Raw genomic sequence first — 18,991 nt, 5'->3', positions numbered from 1 at the left:
GCACTGGCAGCAAGAAAGATTTGTAGGCAGAGATTTGACACATGGTGCAATTTATAAAATTTAAAGTGACCTCTATAATCCATTTTCTCACTATGTCAGTTTGTCTTTAGGTAGTTTGACTGTAAAGTTCAGTTTACACATCATTTGTGAATATTCCTTTTTTCCTTGACAATTGCACACAGGTATTCCGAATAGCTTCATGCATCCCCCCATGTGAAATATGCTCCAAATAAAGAATGTACTTTCTCTCACACACAAACACAATGATGGCTGATTCCGTCTTTGTGTGAGTGAAGCCGTTAAGGTGGGATGTGATCCCCTCTCAACAGTTCAGTGCACAAGAGAAGGATAATGGGGCTGCTTCTCCCCCTCGCGTTCTGCTCCATGCCCAGCTCGTGCCTCCTATCCTCATCCCATGTGCAGCTACGGCTGACATCTCTTTTCTAGCGGCTATCCTCTGCGGTCAGATGCTGCAGCCGCACAGGTCTAGCCTGCGCGTATCCCATGTCTCTATATTGGCTTGTCATTGATTAAGGTAAAATGTTAAGTCTGCACAGTAAAGGTCTTCTGATATCAGCGTCTCTTCACATGGCAATCAGTTATATAAAAAGAGTCATAAGTAAATGAGAAAATATCTTCCATTGGTCTCAATGGCATTCTATTTTGATCAGAAATTAGGGTTGCCCATCATTTACGGTGAACAGGAAAACTTTGGTGCAGTATTCTCCTGCCTGAAATAACTCTTGACAATATCCAATCTGTTCGTTAAATATTGAAATCACTGGGATGAAAATAATATCAAGAATCACAGAATGGTGTTCCAGTGGCTTCGGTGGCTGAAAGCCCATTGCTAGGAAAGGGAGGATGGCAAAGGAACGGATGCGGCTAATGCCAACCATTGCCACCAGTCACATCATCCACAATGTGATGGATTTACAATTAGGTTCTCATTGCTCCTTGATCTGTTGTTACGTGTTCCTGGTGTGAATCCAGTAGGAGGCCTTTAAAAAGAACACTTTGATTTAGTTTTCAGTGATGACAATACGTGCACCAGGACCATTGTGTCTGCTGTTCTGAGAGCGTACCTTGGATTTAACAAGGCTAATATTCAGTCTGGCCCATCATCTCCATTATAGACATTGTGTGAAGTCACTGGATTAAAGTCTTCCATTTCCCTTTTTAACACATCTGATATGATGGAGGCTTTCTCATGCAGAAATAAAGACTGGCTTACTTCCTCTGTGAAGAAGTCATGAATTGTTTCTTGGAGCACCTCACTGTGCCGTGTATGCGCGCGATTACAGCGCACTGTGCGAGGTCAGGGGAGCAAGGAGGCGATTCGGAGGATGCGGGGCGGTGCTGGGCTCCTTCACCGCAGGCTTGGCTGGGCTCCTGAAACGTTGGTAACAGCCCCTTGGGCTCCTTACTAGCCTCATATGCCTATATATAAAATCATTTTTTGACTGAAGAAAAGCATTCACAGCTATGGGAAATGTATATTGTGGTCGTGCTAGTGGCAATCTAGCAGCACATGTCCTCAGCTCTATAGGCTAAACCTAGCTGACAGAATCCTTTTAATAAGACTCAGTTACAAAAGTGATTTCTAGCCCACCAGTAAAATACTACAATTTCATGCAGCCACCACTAGGGGAAGCTCAGTGTAAAGAGATTTTGCAGCTTCCATTGCAGTTAATGGTAACCATATACATTTCTGTGCAAGTTCCCCCTATTAGTAGGGGAGGGGAAGCAGGAGTTTTATTAAAGGGTTATTCCTCTTATAACAAGTTATCCTGTGGACAGGGGATAACTATCAGATCGGTCGGTGTCCTACCGCTGGGACCCACACCAATCTGATAGTTGTCCTTTATACAGGGGATGACATGTTACAACCAGAATACTCCTTTAATGTATTTATGCCAATTGTGTGGCATAAATACATTTAGAAATATGGTGTTCAGAACGAGCGCCATATTTATCAAGCACCTGTTTCACTTTTTCTGTCATAGAATACAGACGCATGAGGTGGGGGAGGGGTACTTTTTTCTATAACACTTTGAGCTGCAGGCGGCTTGGTATATTTCAGGAGGAGCTGAGCTGATTGTTATATCGTTTTATGGGAAAAGATTCAGTAAAACTTGTAATTTATTCCTATAAATTCCTGCTCATTCTGGGTTGTGACGTCCAGGAGGTGGTCCTATCAGTGATTGACAGCTGTCTCTGTACACACAGTCATAGAGGGAAGGCTGTCAATCACTGATAGGACCTCCTACTGGACTTCACAGCCCAGAATGTGCAAAAATATTAATGAATAAAATAAAAGTTATACTGAATATTTTACCATCGAACTATATATCAATCTGCTCAGCTCCTTCTGCTCTATAACATTCTGCTTTCAGCTCAAACACCATGTTCAACATGACAGGTTCCCTTTAAAGAGCTTGTTTAGTTTTTAGTTTTTTTCATTTGCCCACGGGCTAGTGTATCTGTAGAGAAATCCACACTTTCCTGCTCCATTCCAGCTCTTTGGCACTCTTCACTGGGCTTTCCATCCCCATCTCTCAACTTCCACATGGACACAGTCACTTTTACCACTGAGGCTCAGTGGTGACATGTCCTCAAATGGCACGTGATGAGGAGTGATGTGCCAATTGGGACACATCCCTGCTGAGGCCAGTGTTTGGTTGCATCCATGTGGAAGTTGGCAGACAAGGACTGGAAGTCCAGTACATAGAGCTGGGGAGCGTAGAAGGAGTGCTGTGGACCAAGTAAGTATAGATATTTCCATAAATGCCGCTGGCTGTGTGAGAAATAAATAAAAAAATTGACAACCCCTTTAAATATTCAGTAGCACTGGTTTAAAGGGAAAAACGGGATAAAATAATGGATTAAACATGTCTCGTTAAAATGCTCTGACTCAGGACAGATTGCTTGTAAATTGTGACACTGTAGGTGAGCTATGCTCCTATGCACTTGTCTGCAATTATGACAAGGTCAGCCTGTGAGAATCCTAATTTTAAGATCCCACACAAATGTAAAAATGCTTGGATTTGTAGTTAACATTCCAGAAAGCAAACACAGTATCTTTTAGGGTTAGAATAATTTGAGATGTGCATATCATGTATACTTCAGACGAGCTTTGATGAAGGCTTGTGGCAACAGCCCTAAAACACATTGTTATGGCGGACAAACCAAACTGTTCTCGCTATTAATCTGCGTTTCCCAGGGCTTAACACTTCAATGGAAATTGTAGATTGAGATCCGGCAGACAGAAGAGGAGCACAGAACAGCTTCCCGCTAAACTTATTTCAGTAGCTGTGATTCAACATTCTTTCACTTGAAGCTTGAACTCAACGATATATATCACTTCACAGGCAAATAGGTTTTCCCTCATGGAATGTCTTTTATCCAGGAGGATCCTTTATCTCCTCGGTAGGCCGCTTGCTTCCCACCACTCTCACGTTAATGAACTGAATTGACATGGAGGCCCATTGGAAGTACATGTAATTTAATCTTATGTGTACAATGCCTCCCTCTGCGTGGTCACACTTGACTCCATAATGATTTATGTGTATGCATTTTGTAATGTGCCACAACGCAAATGCTCTGTACAGTGTATTACTGTTGTAATAGCATGGTTTGTATTGGTATTAGCTTGGATTATACTGTAGCCTGTATTAGTAGTGTTAAATTCACACGAAGGTAGACCTGTTTGAAAGCTGTAAATATTTGCTATGCAGTGTGAAAAAATATATTTACCAGTTTGACTTTATACTTGTGATAGGGGAAATGTTTGCCTGTCCTCACTTCTAAAATTGCCATATAAACATAAAAAATAATTAATAGTTATTGTTTTATGTGTGCCGACTCACCATTCGTTCCTGATAATTGCCTGCTCGTTAGAGGAGTTGAAAGTTATATTTACATGCAGCAATCACCTCCACCGTATGGGGCCCATGATACCCACACAGATACATGTTTTCAACAATGCTTTCATTGCTCATTCATCAGTGATCAGCGGCTCTTTTATTCAGGAGAATTATTGGGAACGAATGTTCCTACATCCCTAGGAACGCTCTTTCCCAATAATCACTCCATTTGTCAGCCAATTAAGAGGTCTTAACTCCATCCAAAAGACAAAAGTTTTAGTAGCGTGTTAGCGTGTTGACATAGATTTATTGATTCACTTGAGTTGTGGGTGTATATGCACTCACCTAAAGAATTATTAGGAACACCATACTAATGCGGTGTTGGACCCCCTTTTGCCTTCAGAACTGCCTTAATTCTACGTGGCATTGATTCAACAAGGTGCTGATAGCATTCTTTAGAAATGTTGGCCCATATTGATAGGATAGCAGTTGATGGAGATTTGAGGGATGCACATCCAGGGCACGAAGCTCCCGTTCCACCACATCCCAAAGATACTCTATTGGGTTGAGATCTGGTGACTGTGGGGGCCATTTTAGTACAGTGAACTCATTGTCATGTTCAAGAAACCAATTTGAAATGATTCGAGCTTTGTGACATGGTGCATTATCCTGCTGGAAGTAGCCATCAGAGGATGGGTACATGGTGGTCATGAAGGGATGGACATGGTCAGAAACAATGCTCAGGTAGCCCGTGGAATTTAAACGATAGCCAATGGGCACTAAGGGGCCTAAAGTGTGCCCAGAAAACATCCCCCACACCATTACACCACCACCACCAGCCTGGACAGTGATAACAAGGCATGATGGATAGATGTTCTCATTCTGTTTACACCAAATTCGGACTCTACCATTTGAATGTCTCAACAGAAATTGGCAACATTTTTCCAGTCTTCAACAGTCCAATTTTGGTGAGCTCGTGCAAATTGTAGCCTCTTTTTCCTATTTGTAGTGGAGATGAGTGGTACCCGGTGGGGTCTTCTGTTGTTGTAGCCCATCCTCCTCAAGGTTGTGCTTGTTGTGGCTTCACAAATGCTTTGCTGCATACCTCGGTTGTAACGAGTGGTTATTTTAGTCAACGTTGCTCTTCTATCAGCTTGAATCAGTTGGCCCATTCTCCTCTGACCTCTAGCATCAACAAGGCCTTTTCGCTCACAGGACTGCCGCATGCTGGATGTTTTTCCCTTTTCACACCATTCTTTGTAAACCCTAGAAATGGTTGTGCGTGAAAATCCCAGTAACTGAGCAGATTGTGAAATACTCAGACCGGCCTGTCTGGCACCAACAACCATGCCACGCTCAAAATTGCTTAAATCACCTTTCTTACCCATTCTGACATTCAGTTTGGAGTTCAGGAGATTGTCTTGACCAGGACCACAACCCTACATGCATTGAAGCAACTGCCATGTGATTGGTTGACTAGATAATCGCATTCATGAGAAATAGAACAGGTGTTCCTAATAATTCTTTAGGTGAGTGTATATATACAGTATATACAGTACAGACCAAAAGTTTGGACACACCTTCTCATTTAAAGAGTTTTCTTTATTTTCATGACTATGAAAACTGTAGATTCACACTGAAGGCATCAAAACTAGGAATTAACACATGTGGAATTATATACATAACAAAAAAGTGTGAAACAACTGAAAATATGTCATATTCTAGGTTCTTCAAAGTAGCCACCTTTTGCTTTGATTACTGCTTTGCACACTCTTGGCATTCTCTTGATGAGCTTCAAGAGGTAGTCACCTGAAATGGTCTTCCAACAGTCTTGAAGGAGTTCCCAGGGATGCTTAGCACTTGTTGGCCCTTTTGCCTTCACTCTGCGGTCCAGCTCACCCCAAACCATCTCAATTGGGTTCAGGTCCGGTGACTGTGGAGGCCAGGTCATCTGGCGCAGCACCCCATCACTCTCCTTCATGGTCAAATAGCCCTTACACAGCCCGGAGGTCTGTTTGGGGTCATTGTCCTGTTGAAAAATAAATGATGGTCCAACTAAACGCAAACCGGATGGAATAGCATGCCGCTGCAAGATGCTGTGGTAGCCATGCTGGTTTAGTATGCCTTCAATTTTGACTAAATCCCCAACAGTGTCACCAGCAAAGCACCCCCACACCATCACACCTCCTCCTCCATGCTTCACGGTGGGAACCAGGCATGTAGAGTCCATCCATTCACCTTTTCTGCGTCGCACAAAGACACGGTGGTTGGAACCAAAGATCTCAAATTTGGACTCATCAGACCAAAGCACAGATTTCCACTGGTCTAATGTCCATTCCTTGAGTTCTTTTGCTTGTTGCCTGTCCTTAGCAGTGGTTTCCTAGCAGATATTCTACCATGAAGGCCTGATTCACACAGTCTCCTCTTAACAGTTGTTCTAGAGATGTGTCTGCTGCTAGAACTCTGTGTAGCATTGACCTGGTCTCTAATCTGAGCTGCTGTTAACCTGCGATTTCTGAGGCTGGTGGCTCGGATGAACTTATCCTCCGCAGCAGAGGTGACTCTTGGTCTTCCTTTCCTGGGGCGGTCCGCATGTGAGCCAGTTTCTTTGTAGCGCTAGATGGTTTTTGTGACTGCACTTGGGTACACTTTCAAAGTTTTCCCAATTTTTCGGACTGACTGACCTTCATTTCTTAAAGTAATGATGGCCACTAGTTTTTCTTTATTTAGCTGCTTTTTTCTTGCCATAATACAAATTCTAACAGTCTATTCAGTAGGACTATCAGCTGTGTATCCAGCTGACTTCTCCACAATGCAACTGATGGTCCCAACCCCATTTATAAGGCAAGAAATCCCACTTATTAAACCGGGGCACACCTGTGAAGTGAAAACCATTTCAGGTGACTACCTCTTGAAGCTCATCAAGAGAATGCCAAGAGTGTGCAAAGAAGTAATCAAAGCAAAAGGTGGCTACTTTGAAAAACCTAGAATATGACATATTTTCAGTTGTTTCACACTTTTTTGTTATGTATATAATTCCACATGTGTTAATTCATAGTTTTGATGCCTTCAGTGTGAATCTACAATTTTCATAGTCATGAAAATAAAGAAAACTCTTTGAATGAGAAGGTGTGTCCAAACTTTTGGTCTGTACTGTATAAATATATATATATATATATATATATATATATATATATTAAGGAAAAATGACAGCACAGACAATAACAATGAGCAGGTGTACTGTCCTATGGGATTAAGCAATTACCCACTACACAAAATACAAAAAAGGGGCAGTACTCCATGGTAAAAAAAATTTAAACCTTTTATTCACCCATGCGGTACAGCAAAGTTTCAGCTCAGCAATAGAGTCTTTCTCAAACCTTGAGAAAGGCTCTATTGCTGAGCTGAAACGTGGGTGAATAAAAGGTTTTTAATTTTTTTAGCATGGAGTGCTGCCCCTTTTTTGTATTTTATTTATATATATATATATATATATATATATATGGAAAAAATGGCAGCACCAACTATCCAATTCTCAAATGGGTGCTATGTCCCAGGGCACAGGCTGGTAACCCAAAACATAATATGGAAAAATGGACAGCACTCCCAAAAATATAAAAAAAAGGGTAAAAATGTATTTACCCATGTGGTACAATACAGCAAAAATGCTGTATTTTACCACATGGGTAAATACATTTTTCCCTTTTTGTCCATTATATATTTATATATATATATATATATATATATATATTATCCACAAATATAGAATACAGGATGAGGGATTTTTTTAAACTGTAGAACAGCTGGGGTTGGTTTGCCCAGGCATGAGCTGAGGCGTAGCCTGCCATGTTTGGGAATTCCATGATTGTAACCCAAAAAGTCTCAGGTTCCAGGTTATTGAGTTCTTTCATCCCTCCCCCAGAGGAGGTGATTAGGAAGAAGAATTCTTCAAAAGGAGGCCCAGAGGATTTACAGACTACGGACTGTGAATCCGCTGGGCCTTAATGAGAGCCTGTCCTTTACGTGCTTTATTTAATCATTCTTACAATGATCAGAGCTTTAATGCATTGCCGAGTTTAATTGGACCACAGGATTCCCTTGTTGGACCGAGAAAGGTTGTATTTTATATTTATTTATTATGAGGGGTTTTTATACTTGTAGTGGATCCTGACTGGTCCACCAATTGCCCCCTCTATATGTACATCAATCCCCGGGTTAGGTTAAAGGTGCCCCTTCCCAATTCTCTTCTATCCTCCGCTGTCGCAGAGCTGGACACTATACAGTATGTGGGGCTAGAGGCAGACCTTCAAGTGAATGGGAGCTGAGCATCAATTTGCTGGTGTTAGAAACTACACAGTATACAGAGCTGTCTGCTTCTGCTCCGTACACTGTTAGTTTCCGGCGGTGTGGCAGCTTGAAACAGCTGATTAGTTGGGGGGCTGGGTCTCCGACCCCCACCCATCTGACATTGATGACCTATCCAGAGGATCCATCCATGGTTGTAGTATGGGCTAATATAACAGTAGATATCACTAGGAATTCTTTTTAGTAGTAGCAATATTAGTGATTCTAGGTTATAATGTCTCAGAAACCTTTGTCATTTCCCCTGTGTATAGTAATACTGAATGAAGTTACTGGCGTCCAACCATGACACACCACAAAGCAGTAGCAGCGGCAGCAGCTAGTAGTCATGGCATATTAATATGCCTTGTTGCAGAAGAATCTAAAATGTCACCAAAATCTCAAAAATATGAATACCAAGAGAACCTATGTAATGAATAGCTTGTATTGATGATATCAGTAGTAAGACAACCATGCTGCTTTTTAATATGGCTGACATTGACTAATGGAGTGTAATACAGTAGTTAGACAGTGTTGACCACCAGTCAGCAACCTTTGGCACTCCAGCTGCTCTGAAACTACAACTCCCAGCATGCTTACTTGCTCAATTGTTGTAATTCACATAAAAATGAAAGGAGGATTCTGGGAGTTGTAGTTTCAGAACAGCTGGATTACCCGAGGTTGCTGATCGCTGGTGTACACTAGGACAACAGAGCCATGGGTTGCATTAAATTTGTCAAAACAGTGCACTCTGTATGATAGCTTTGATGCATCTTGCTAGAAGTTGGATATTTTCCTCTTTTTAACTCATACCTGGCTTACTTTAGACCAAAATTTTGTGCCAGAAAACTGTAATAAGTCTGAGGCATTTTATGACTCCACAAAACCGTGCCCCTTTAGGTACTTTTGGAAAGTGTCTGTAGCAAACTGTTCTTTTTGGCGCACATCAACAATAAATTTATCCAATTTGATTTGCGGCAAAAATAAGGTGGAACTTATGATAGAATTCTGGCACAGGTTAGTTAATAAAGGGAGGGGGGGGATATTTTTAAACTGACTTCAAAATGTTATCCATGAGTTTCTCACCATCTCTGTTCTTTTAGGAAATAATCGTCACCATCTGATGGACTGAGGAAAAGGATAAACCAAAGGTTTTGCCATTGATCTGCAGCTTCGGAGTCTGTATTATAAAGCTACCGAGTTCACAAGGTGAGTACAGTATGGAAATATGGGAGGGAATGTTTTCACAAAACGGCCTTTACGTTTTGTATACTAGTTATTAAGACATATTATACATGTTTCCTATGTATCTAAGGTTTATGTAGTATGCAGACTTTAATCAATTCAAATATCTCAACCTACGGAACATAAAGAGTTCATAACAATAGACGAATGGCATTTTAGGACTCAGAACTTTGCAAAGTCTAATTCACTGTTGTGCAACTTTATAACAAAAGTCAAGTCTGGACAGAAGTGTAACGTTATTGCAGTGCTGTTTTTTGACCAGGCGGGAACAATTTTCTGCATATGTAGGTGAATGCAGCAATACACTTTGTTATGGCCATGAAATATATTGATATATAACACCTGAAGTTCAGAAATAATATCTTTTATTGAGGGGCGTAGCTAAGGGGGTGCTGGTGAAGCATGTGCCCTTGTACTGGGTGCCAGCGAACAGATACATGGTTAGGTCAGCAAGCAGAATATTTTTTAGGTCAGCCTTTAGATCAGCCAATTCTCTGACCCTGGTAACAGGGTGGTCAAAATGCTGATACTAGTTCTGCTCATGACCATCCTTTTAGAACCCAGACTTCTACTACAGGTATTTTCCAGCATAAACATCACTAGAGGGTATAAACCATCTGCTAGTCCCATCACTTTAGCGTATTGCACATATCGGAGAAATGCTGCAGAACATTTTAAGATACTTTGTAACTTAAAGATCAATGGCATTGTATATTTGTATATCCGCAGGTCTCTCAGATTTAAGAGACCCTGCCTGCTGCCATTCTCCACTTTCTAATCATACCCACAATGCTATATCTCATGTACTTTCCCTGCCTAGAGATGGCAGTTGGTCCCGTCTTCATGTATTTTGGGTGGTGGCACACAATGTCTTTTTGCAAAAAGTCCAGAAAACAACACTGAGGAACAGAACTGTATTATGAATAGTAGACCAGTGTTAGGAAGTAATGAAGAATTGAAAGCTGACAAGTTTTCTAAGATTCTAACATCATCAGCGAGTATAGTTGTGTAATATTTCATTAGACATTCAAATCAGAACATCATTCATGCAAAATTAAGACCAGCACTCACTTTGAATTTGCAATTCTTCGGGGTTTATTGCCGCATTACAATATTAAATGTGACGCGTTTCGGCTTTAACTCAAGTCTTCTTCAAATAAAACAAAGTGAATGTTTCTCTTCCACCTATGCTTGAGGCCTGTCACGAAAGGGCAATCTGATTATTATTTTTAAAAAAATGTTTCTTGCACCTATTATCTCACAGAGGATGGTATATGTTCAAATTCTGTTATTTCCCGGAGGAGCTTGGCAGATGTAACTCTGCTTGATAATTGTTTCAGCATACTGATACATCCTGGGACCATTAAACTATGACACTATTCAATCGTTAATTTTTTTCCATTTTATTAGAAGTAAAGAATATAAAAGCTGCACATTTATGGTAAATTAGTGATAAATACGTTATCCGTATAGAATTGGATAAAGCAGTGCTTGTGTGCTTGAAATACAGGGTGCTCAATATTAATCCAGTACAAATTGATTGGCACATCATTGGTGCGTTTGTGTAGTTATCTCTCAACCACACATGCAGGATCCCCTTTCAAGACAGGAGATTTAGTGCTTTAAATCCCCTCTTTCGTAAAGTGCTCTAATTTTCTGGATGCCTGACTGAACAATGGCCAAGAGGCAAATAAGCTCAATTACTGCAAATTGTGACTTCTGAATCATGTATATGTTACTCCTAAATTGTAATACAGATTTATTTTTCATTATTATTAATAATTATTAATTTCTTTCATGCATTTGTAAGGAATTATAATATGAGTACTTTTATTTGCTTCTGTGCAACGTCCTACAGTAGAAAATTTGAAAAGTCATTATCTCATAATATGTGTTAGCTGCTATTGGATGTCAAAAGATGTCTGGATCAACTTGCAGGATGACAGGCCTAACTGGATGGACAAATGTCTTTTTTCGGCCTTATGTACTATGTAAAAGGGAAGCATCAGCACTGAAAAATGTTAATAGTGTAGGATGTAGGCATTATGGGGCACATTTATTAAGCCCGGCAAAAAGTCCCATAGCTGGCGGTGGATCCACCAAAATTATGAAGAAGCGCAGGCCTCTCCATAACGTTGGCGCATCCAGTGCCAGTTCTAAATGTAAGACAGGCCGTTCCCTGCCCACATCATGCCTACAATTTTAGACCTAGAATGAGCGGGGCGAAGTCGCAAATAGCAGCACAACTAACCATTGCCCTGCCATCTGCACCTGAAATACTCCTAATTTAGGCATATTTCAGCATAGTAAATGACCCCCTATGAATACTAAATAGAGACACCTGAGAGATCGAGTGGACAGATGCTTTGGACTTGTACCTGCAGGGTGACAGTGTATACAGATTCACAGTATACAATAAAGTACATCCCATAATGCCCTTAAAAGAATAACAACTCTTATTCTGCAACAGCAGCCTCTAATATGGGCTCCAAATACGTGAAACGCTGAAATATACAGTAATCTGACATCCGAATGTTCCGATTGGTGCCAGGTCGCCAAGTGCTCCAGTGTATCATATTTCTCATGCTGGGCAGCAGCTCTTGTGAGTAAAAGAACAACAAAGCTGTGCAGTACCTGGTAGCAGAGCACTGCCTTGCAGCTTGTAACAAAGGGGCACGCAGGCAGCTGTAAACAGAGCCAATAACTGTGAAAAGGGGAGATGAACCATGGGAACTATAGTCCTTTAAACAGTAACTAAACTTTTGTAATGATTTTTAATATGTTGTCCATAATCCCCTAAAAAGATTTTTCGAATATACTTTATTTATAAATTTTCTATTTTAATACACTTTTACATCCCTAAAGTGCACCATTTAGTGTGTGCTTAAAACTCAGTTCTCCCTACACGGCCGACTGCTCAGCGGTATACGGTGTACGGAGTACACATTTTATGAATGATATGCAGTTCTCTTAGCTTAGCGGAGCAGGCAGAAGCATGAGCTCGCTCCGCTCAGCTAATCCTGGCCAAGAGTTAGTAATTGTCCAGGGAGCATCGGCAGGAGCAGCAAAGAGTGCTCCTGCCCATACTCCCTGTGCTACTGCAGCCCCTTTCATAAAATGAGTACTCGGTACTCCGCTGAGCTGTCAGCGGTGTAGGGAGAACTGAGTTTTAAGTGCACACTGAATGGTGTGCTTTAGGGATGTAAAAGTGTAATGAAAATAGAAAAAAATATTTTTAGGAGATTAGGGACAACATAGAAAAAATTATTATAAAAGTTTAGTTGCTCTTTAAATAGTAATCTTGTCCACTGCAGGCCCTAGCAGCATCAAAACAAAGGTGCCACACAGAACTGGCAAGATAACTAAAATGAAATATAATCATGTCTGATCTATGGTGACATCACGTGTGAGTATTCAGTGCACACATAGATAGTTTTCAGTAATTTTAGTGATCTTGAAAAATCCTTTGAATTGAAAAATGAAAGCAGAGATCTGATAAGCTGCTATGTCAACTACTTCTTATTTTAATTTGCACTAGTTTTCAAAGTGTTACTGTTATTCATAAAACCTATGAAAAGGTAATTATATACAGTAGTTAAAGGGAATGTGTCATCAGAAATTGACCTATTGTTTGAATCACAATTTTATGTTTAACATATTAACATAACATATTTTATTTTCCACGTCACTGTCTATATTTAAACAAAAACTTAAATTCCTGCAGTTTTCTCACTGACCACTAGGCCTAATAAAAGGGCGTCACAGATCACTTTACCGCTGTTGTATTTGATTCTAATCCTGCCTGTAAAGATAAGTAGACAGGACCCTCCATTCAGAATACAGTGGTCCCTCAAGTTACAATATTAATAGGTTCCATGACAACCATTGTATGTTGAAACCATTGTAAGTTGAGTGATCGGTTGCAAAGCTCCAAAAGGTCATATAAGATAATATAAAATGAAGAGTTAAAAAAAATAAGCAGATAACTAAGACAAATTAAGGCTACTTTCACACTTGCGCTTGATCGGATCCGTTCTGAACGGATCCGATCATATTAATGCAGACGGAGGCTCCGTTCAGTACGGATCCGTCTGCATTAATAACTTTAAAAAATTTCGCAAGTGCGCAAGTAGCCTGCGCGGATCCGTTCAGACTTTCAATGTAAAGTCAATGGGGGACGGATCCGCTTGAAGATTGAGCCATATGGTGACATCTTCAAGCGGATCCGTTCCCATTGACTTACATTGTAAGTCTAAACGGATCCGCACGCCTCCGCACGGCCAGGCGGACACCCGAACGCTGCAAGCAGCGTTCAGCTGTCCGCCTGTCCGTGCGGAGGCGAGCGGAGCGGAGGCTGAACGCCGCCAGACTGATGCAGTCTGAGCGGATCCGCATCCATTCAGACTGCATCAGGGCTGGACGGAGGCGTTCGGGTCCGCTCGTGAGCTCCTTCAAACGGAGCTCACGAGCGGACCGACGAACGCTAGTGTGAAAGTAGCCTTAACATGTCCTTACATATAAAAGTCAGGAATAGCTGCTAATACAGCTGTTTTACCAGAGAAGTGGCCTGGATTGGTTGGAACTGAGTCTGAGACATTGTATGTTGACTTTGGTTTTAACTTACGATGGGTCACAAAAGACCGATTACCTGATGAACAAGCAAGCGCTCATTCATTGGGTAATTGGAATCTTTCAGCAGGTTTGCCGGCAGCAGATGATGCTGTGTAATCACGATCTGCTGCCTGCAAACAGTGATTCAGTATGGGGACGAATGATGGCATGAGGAGGAGAATGCTGCATAGTAATAGCAGTAGTCTCCTCTGCTGACCGGCAGGCGATTGCCGGGAAGGAACGCTTTCCTCCCGACAATCGCCTGCATGATCTAGTCATGGAATATAAGACTAAAACATTGATGTGTGAGTTAGGCCTTAATACAGGAATTATCCTTCAGTTCCTCTGTCTTGGGGACAGATTGAGGGACCTATTTATCATAGTAAAGAATTTTGTCTTGGTTATAAAGGTCTGGCTGAAGACTGATAAGGCGGTTGATAAACGTTGCATCACTACATTAGAAAACCGAAGGCAGCAGTCTCATTCTCGGTGTATTGTGATTACTTTACCACCAAAATATTTCACCAGCAGCACTTTACAAGTTAAGGAAGGCTGTGATAGCAGATTTTGTTTTTGCTACTAAATATTTCATTTCTGTTATGCTGGTTGATCCCAATTATTGTCTGCACTTAAATAATGCAGAAGCTTCTACCAGTGCCAAAAAACAATTTACAGCCAAGGGTGTCTCTTTCTCTGCCTAGAGATACGTTGTCAGTCCTGTTTAAGTAAAAAGCAATTTGTTGAGAGCTGCAGTCCGACATCCAAGTCCATGGAGACACTAAGTGCAATTAAAGCAATTTTTTTAGAGAATTTTCCAACAATTAACGAAACTAATTTTCAATATGTATTGAAGATGGGAAACAAAAATCACGACAGATCTCATACCAAGAAGCCATATGAGGCACAACGTATGAAGAAAAGCATGCTTCATCTAATGTAACATTTCTTTGAGACATACCATTGTACTTGTGATCCCCAGTGGAAAACGTTTTGCCTGAGCTGCACTTGATATTATTAAAGGTGATAATAAGTAAAATAATTTCAAGAAAGCAAAATTGGAAAGGCGGCATATTTTATTACTTCATAGAATTTTGGGAGAAAAAAAATGGGGTCTTCTTTTAGAACATTTTTCTCAGTTTACTTTACTTCTCATGTAATTTGCTGGCAATCCCATGAACCTGTATAAAAGTATGAATTTTAGTGTCCTTTCACTTTCTTCCTAGATTAAAGGGGTTCTCCGGGAATTAAAGAAAATACTTAAATATTACTTTATTATAAATATATTCCCACAAAGAGCTGCCTCATCCTGTTAAAGTGGTTATCCCACGAATAATGTAAAAAATGAAAATCAGACATCATATATTACATGACAATCTCTTTCTAACAAAGCTATAACCAGCCCTGTACTGCACACGGGTCCAGAGATCTCCCCATTCATTGCTCTGTAGATTTATATCAGGCTGACAGCTCAAGGGGAGTGTCTTTTCTGCTGCAGCTCAGGGGGCGTGTCCATGCTCTGCCTATCACAGCTCAGGAGGCAGTTGAAGGATGAAACTGAGCATGTGCGGCCTTCTCAGTGAGCAGGACAAATCCAGGTGCTGGTTTGAAAACTGTAAAAAAATTATTGTGGGACAACCCCTTTAAGCCTCGCTCATGTTTTTCCCTGGAACGTCATCTTCATAAACCCTGACTCTTAGCTGTCCAAGTCTTGGAACAGTCCCACAAAAAGATTAAATTGATTATTTGGGAAGGGATATAGTATGTATTTATTTAAAGTGGACCCAGTCAACAGGATCAGCCCTATCAAACCAGGCATATGAAGAAATAAAGAATCATTGATTTTACTCGCTGGATCCATTTGGACTTTTTTGCTGCATCTACGTTGGGTGTGAACACAGCCCGGATCCGTGCAGAGCAGGTCAGAGCATCTTTACCACTTGAGAGCTGGCCTTTGTTCCGTCTACAAGATACTGCCTGATAAGGATGATCCTGCTGATTTAAACAATACCATGTTTTCAAATATCCGTTCTGCATTACAATGAAAACATACTTTTAGTCTATATACGTAAATTAGGGCATTAGTGCATTGAGGGCCAGAGCTTCACCATCCACCTGACTGTAATAGTACACTGGTGCATGTGCTACAGTTTTGGCACATGCACGAACATCAGCTTCAGCTGAATAGCTGCTTACTGCGCATGCGCTATAATTGTGATGTGCACGGCCAGGCAAGAGAACACTGATGCCTGGACCTGTAAGTCAAGGGGAGGGGAACATGTGAACGAGAAGAGCTGAGTTGCACAGAGGTATTGTTTTTATCAGTAGAATCAATCCTAACAGGCAGTATGCCTAGTTTAATTAGGTTGATACTGCTGACAGTGAGCGACAAATGCACTTTAGAGTTAAGGACTGCCCTCAGGACACTTGTAGGTACTCCGAATGCCACGTGAAAACTTCTCTTTCACAGTGATGCTGATAAAACTATACATAAAGTTATGTTTAAACAGCCTTTCAGGTCACCTACTCCCTTTAGAAACCATTCAACTACTAGTACATTATAGTCCTCATTAAGAAAGATAGCTATATGGTATATCGATGTAGACAAGCAAGCAGTAATAGTGTTTGTATTGCATCTGTGGAAGTATTTGCCTTCTTACTTATTAATATGGAAGTTGCCAGACAATGAAGTCTTTCATTAGACAGAATGGGAATGTCCTATATTTTCCATGAGTTGTGTTCCCGCATGCAGGTAACTGCTATACAAGGACATGAGGAAAGTTTGCTGGGGGCAGACAGGAAGCTATAGTGCAAGGTACAACAGTTTACATTGTTCATGCTACAAAAGTATGCATAACACAATTGGCCTGCAGGAAAAAAAATAGGTCACAAAAAAAATAAAACTGAAAAAAACCCTTATCTGTCCAGAAATTAGGGTCAGCACAATAACATGAAGAGTTAATCGGGTAGGGATTTCAGCTATCATGGCAGTTGGTTGTGGTCATTTCTCCCAGTCAGATAACCTTGGGATGTGATAATTACTAATGGAGAGAGCTGATTATCTTGGCATGCACTTTTAAACATGCTTTTAACTTGGGAAAGGAATTTCGGTTCATAAGTAACAACATAAACAAGGGTCATATGGTTGACAGATAAAATATAATTAACAGCTAATCACATCTGTTCTAGTCATGCATGTAGCCTAGCTCTAGTAGTAAATGGCGTGGGCCTTATAGCATACTGTATGTACTCATAGGCAGTAACAGTGATGGTACCTTTACAATATTTTAGCTTCAGAGGAGTATTCATTATGACATGTAGGTGTATCAAGAAATTGTCAATTTATATGTGTTTATTCCATGATAAATATAAATATGAAGATTAGGCACCATACGGTCAATGACATTCTCTTTCTAGAACCAGCCTTCTACCTCACATGGATGCAGAGCTCCCCACATTCATTCTGCTAATTGCTCTGCCAGATTTATTTCAATCTGATTGCTCACAAGGCATTTTTTCTTTCTCAGAAGATGTGTCCTTTCTGCTGCAGCTCCCTCCCTGTTATTGTTATAGCGTTGGAAAAACAATCTGGCTGGTAAAGGATTGAACTGAGCATGTGCGACCACAGCAGAAATGTTACTAAGGTGGACAGAGGGTGTATCGGAGCTGACAGGTTCCCTTTAATGTTACTGAGATCATAAATAACCATCAACTAGGAAAATCTGTTTGCTTTTCTGTACGCAACAACTTGCGTTTACACTATTTTCACATCCAAATTGGTGTCACAGATTCTATGTCTTAACTACACAAGTGGGCATACACAATGTCTTCTGGATACCCTTGGCTTACATATTTGAGCAGGGTACAGTTAGAAATAGCAGTTTTCCATAGCAAAGCAGGCGATCACAAGGTGGGCTGTGCTGGGTCACCCATTTTTGCAGTTTAGATGCAAAAAATGTAAATGAGCTGCAAGGGTTCAGAATTTAGACCATAAAGTAGTAAGGAAGAAACCGTCGTGTAATGTATAGTATGCTTTAGAGGCCTGCATTCTGCACTGAAGCTCAACTGTCACGGCTGTCTCATGGTCTGGTGGTAGTGGACCGTCACACTTATGCCGTTTATTCTTGTTGCCGGTAGGCAACGTGTTTTAGCATGTGTGGTCACTTCCCCTTTTAGTCTGGTGTTCCTTCCCATTTTGGTGTGTACGGGGTTAAGGTGTGTGCAAGGTGGAGCCGGGTGTGGCCTCTTCTTATGTTGGAGTTGTGAGCGTGAGGTCAGTTGTTTGTCTGCCTTTGTAGGAGAAGGAGCTTTTCTCCCTTCTGTATGTTTCACCTGTCCGTGAGGGCCTCCTTGTGGAACATACTGTCACGGTGCGGAGTGGGGGAAACTCCCCATCGTACAATGTAGAGAATTTGGGAAAGCAACTAGGCCTGGATACCGGGATAAGGGGAGCAGGTCACCTCCTAATGCTACCCTCATCCTATCCCTGACCTCCTAACTGTATGAGCCGACCTCGACGGTAGGGGGCTCATACTCCGGAGCCTGGGACCTTCTGACCCTAACGATCCCTGAAATAGGAGTCAGGAATAAGAGACGACCGGTTCATCCATGACACGGATGAACCAGAGTCTCACACAGGCCTAGCAACTAGGAAGGAGCAGACAGCAAGCAAAAACACATAGCAGCAGGTAAGAGCCCAGCACAAAACGACAAGCACTGGAACAACAGAACTTACCTGCCACAATGACTGGGTGGAACAACTACTGCTTGCAGACTTGTGGTTCCCCCTCCGAGGAACCCATGGGACCCCCTCACCAGAGGTACAGACAAACAAGGGGATGTCTAGAAACCATGCCAGGCAATACACCAAACATACCAGACATAGAACACCAAACTAGACAGAACAACAAATCCCCAAAACAAACCCACAC

At 41.3% G+C, this 18,991-nt stretch overlaps 1 protein-coding gene across 6 annotated transcripts in view; it reads left to right on the top strand.

The window, feature by feature from the left end:
* The window catches only part of SORBS2 (sorbin and SH3 domain containing 2), a 280,974-nt gene that overhangs the window by 75,216 nt on the left and 186,767 nt on the right, over positions 1-18,991 (top strand). For all 6 annotated transcript variants that reach the window (XM_044297794.1, XM_044297802.1, XM_044297811.1 and 3 more), the window contains exon 2: positions 9,311-9,416. The gene's annotated coding sequence lies outside the window, so the exon portion shown is untranslated. The remainder of the gene's footprint in view (positions 1-9,310; positions 9,417-18,991) is intronic.

The sequence above is a fragment of the Bufo gargarizans genome, chromosome 1 (assembly GCF_014858855.1).
Source record: "Bufo gargarizans isolate SCDJY-AF-19 chromosome 1, ASM1485885v1, whole genome shotgun sequence".
NCBI lineage: Eukaryota > Metazoa > Chordata > Amphibia > Anura > Bufonidae > Bufo > Bufo gargarizans.
Note: the sequence above shows the minus strand (reverse complement) of the source record. Positions and strands in the feature narration are given on the sequence as shown.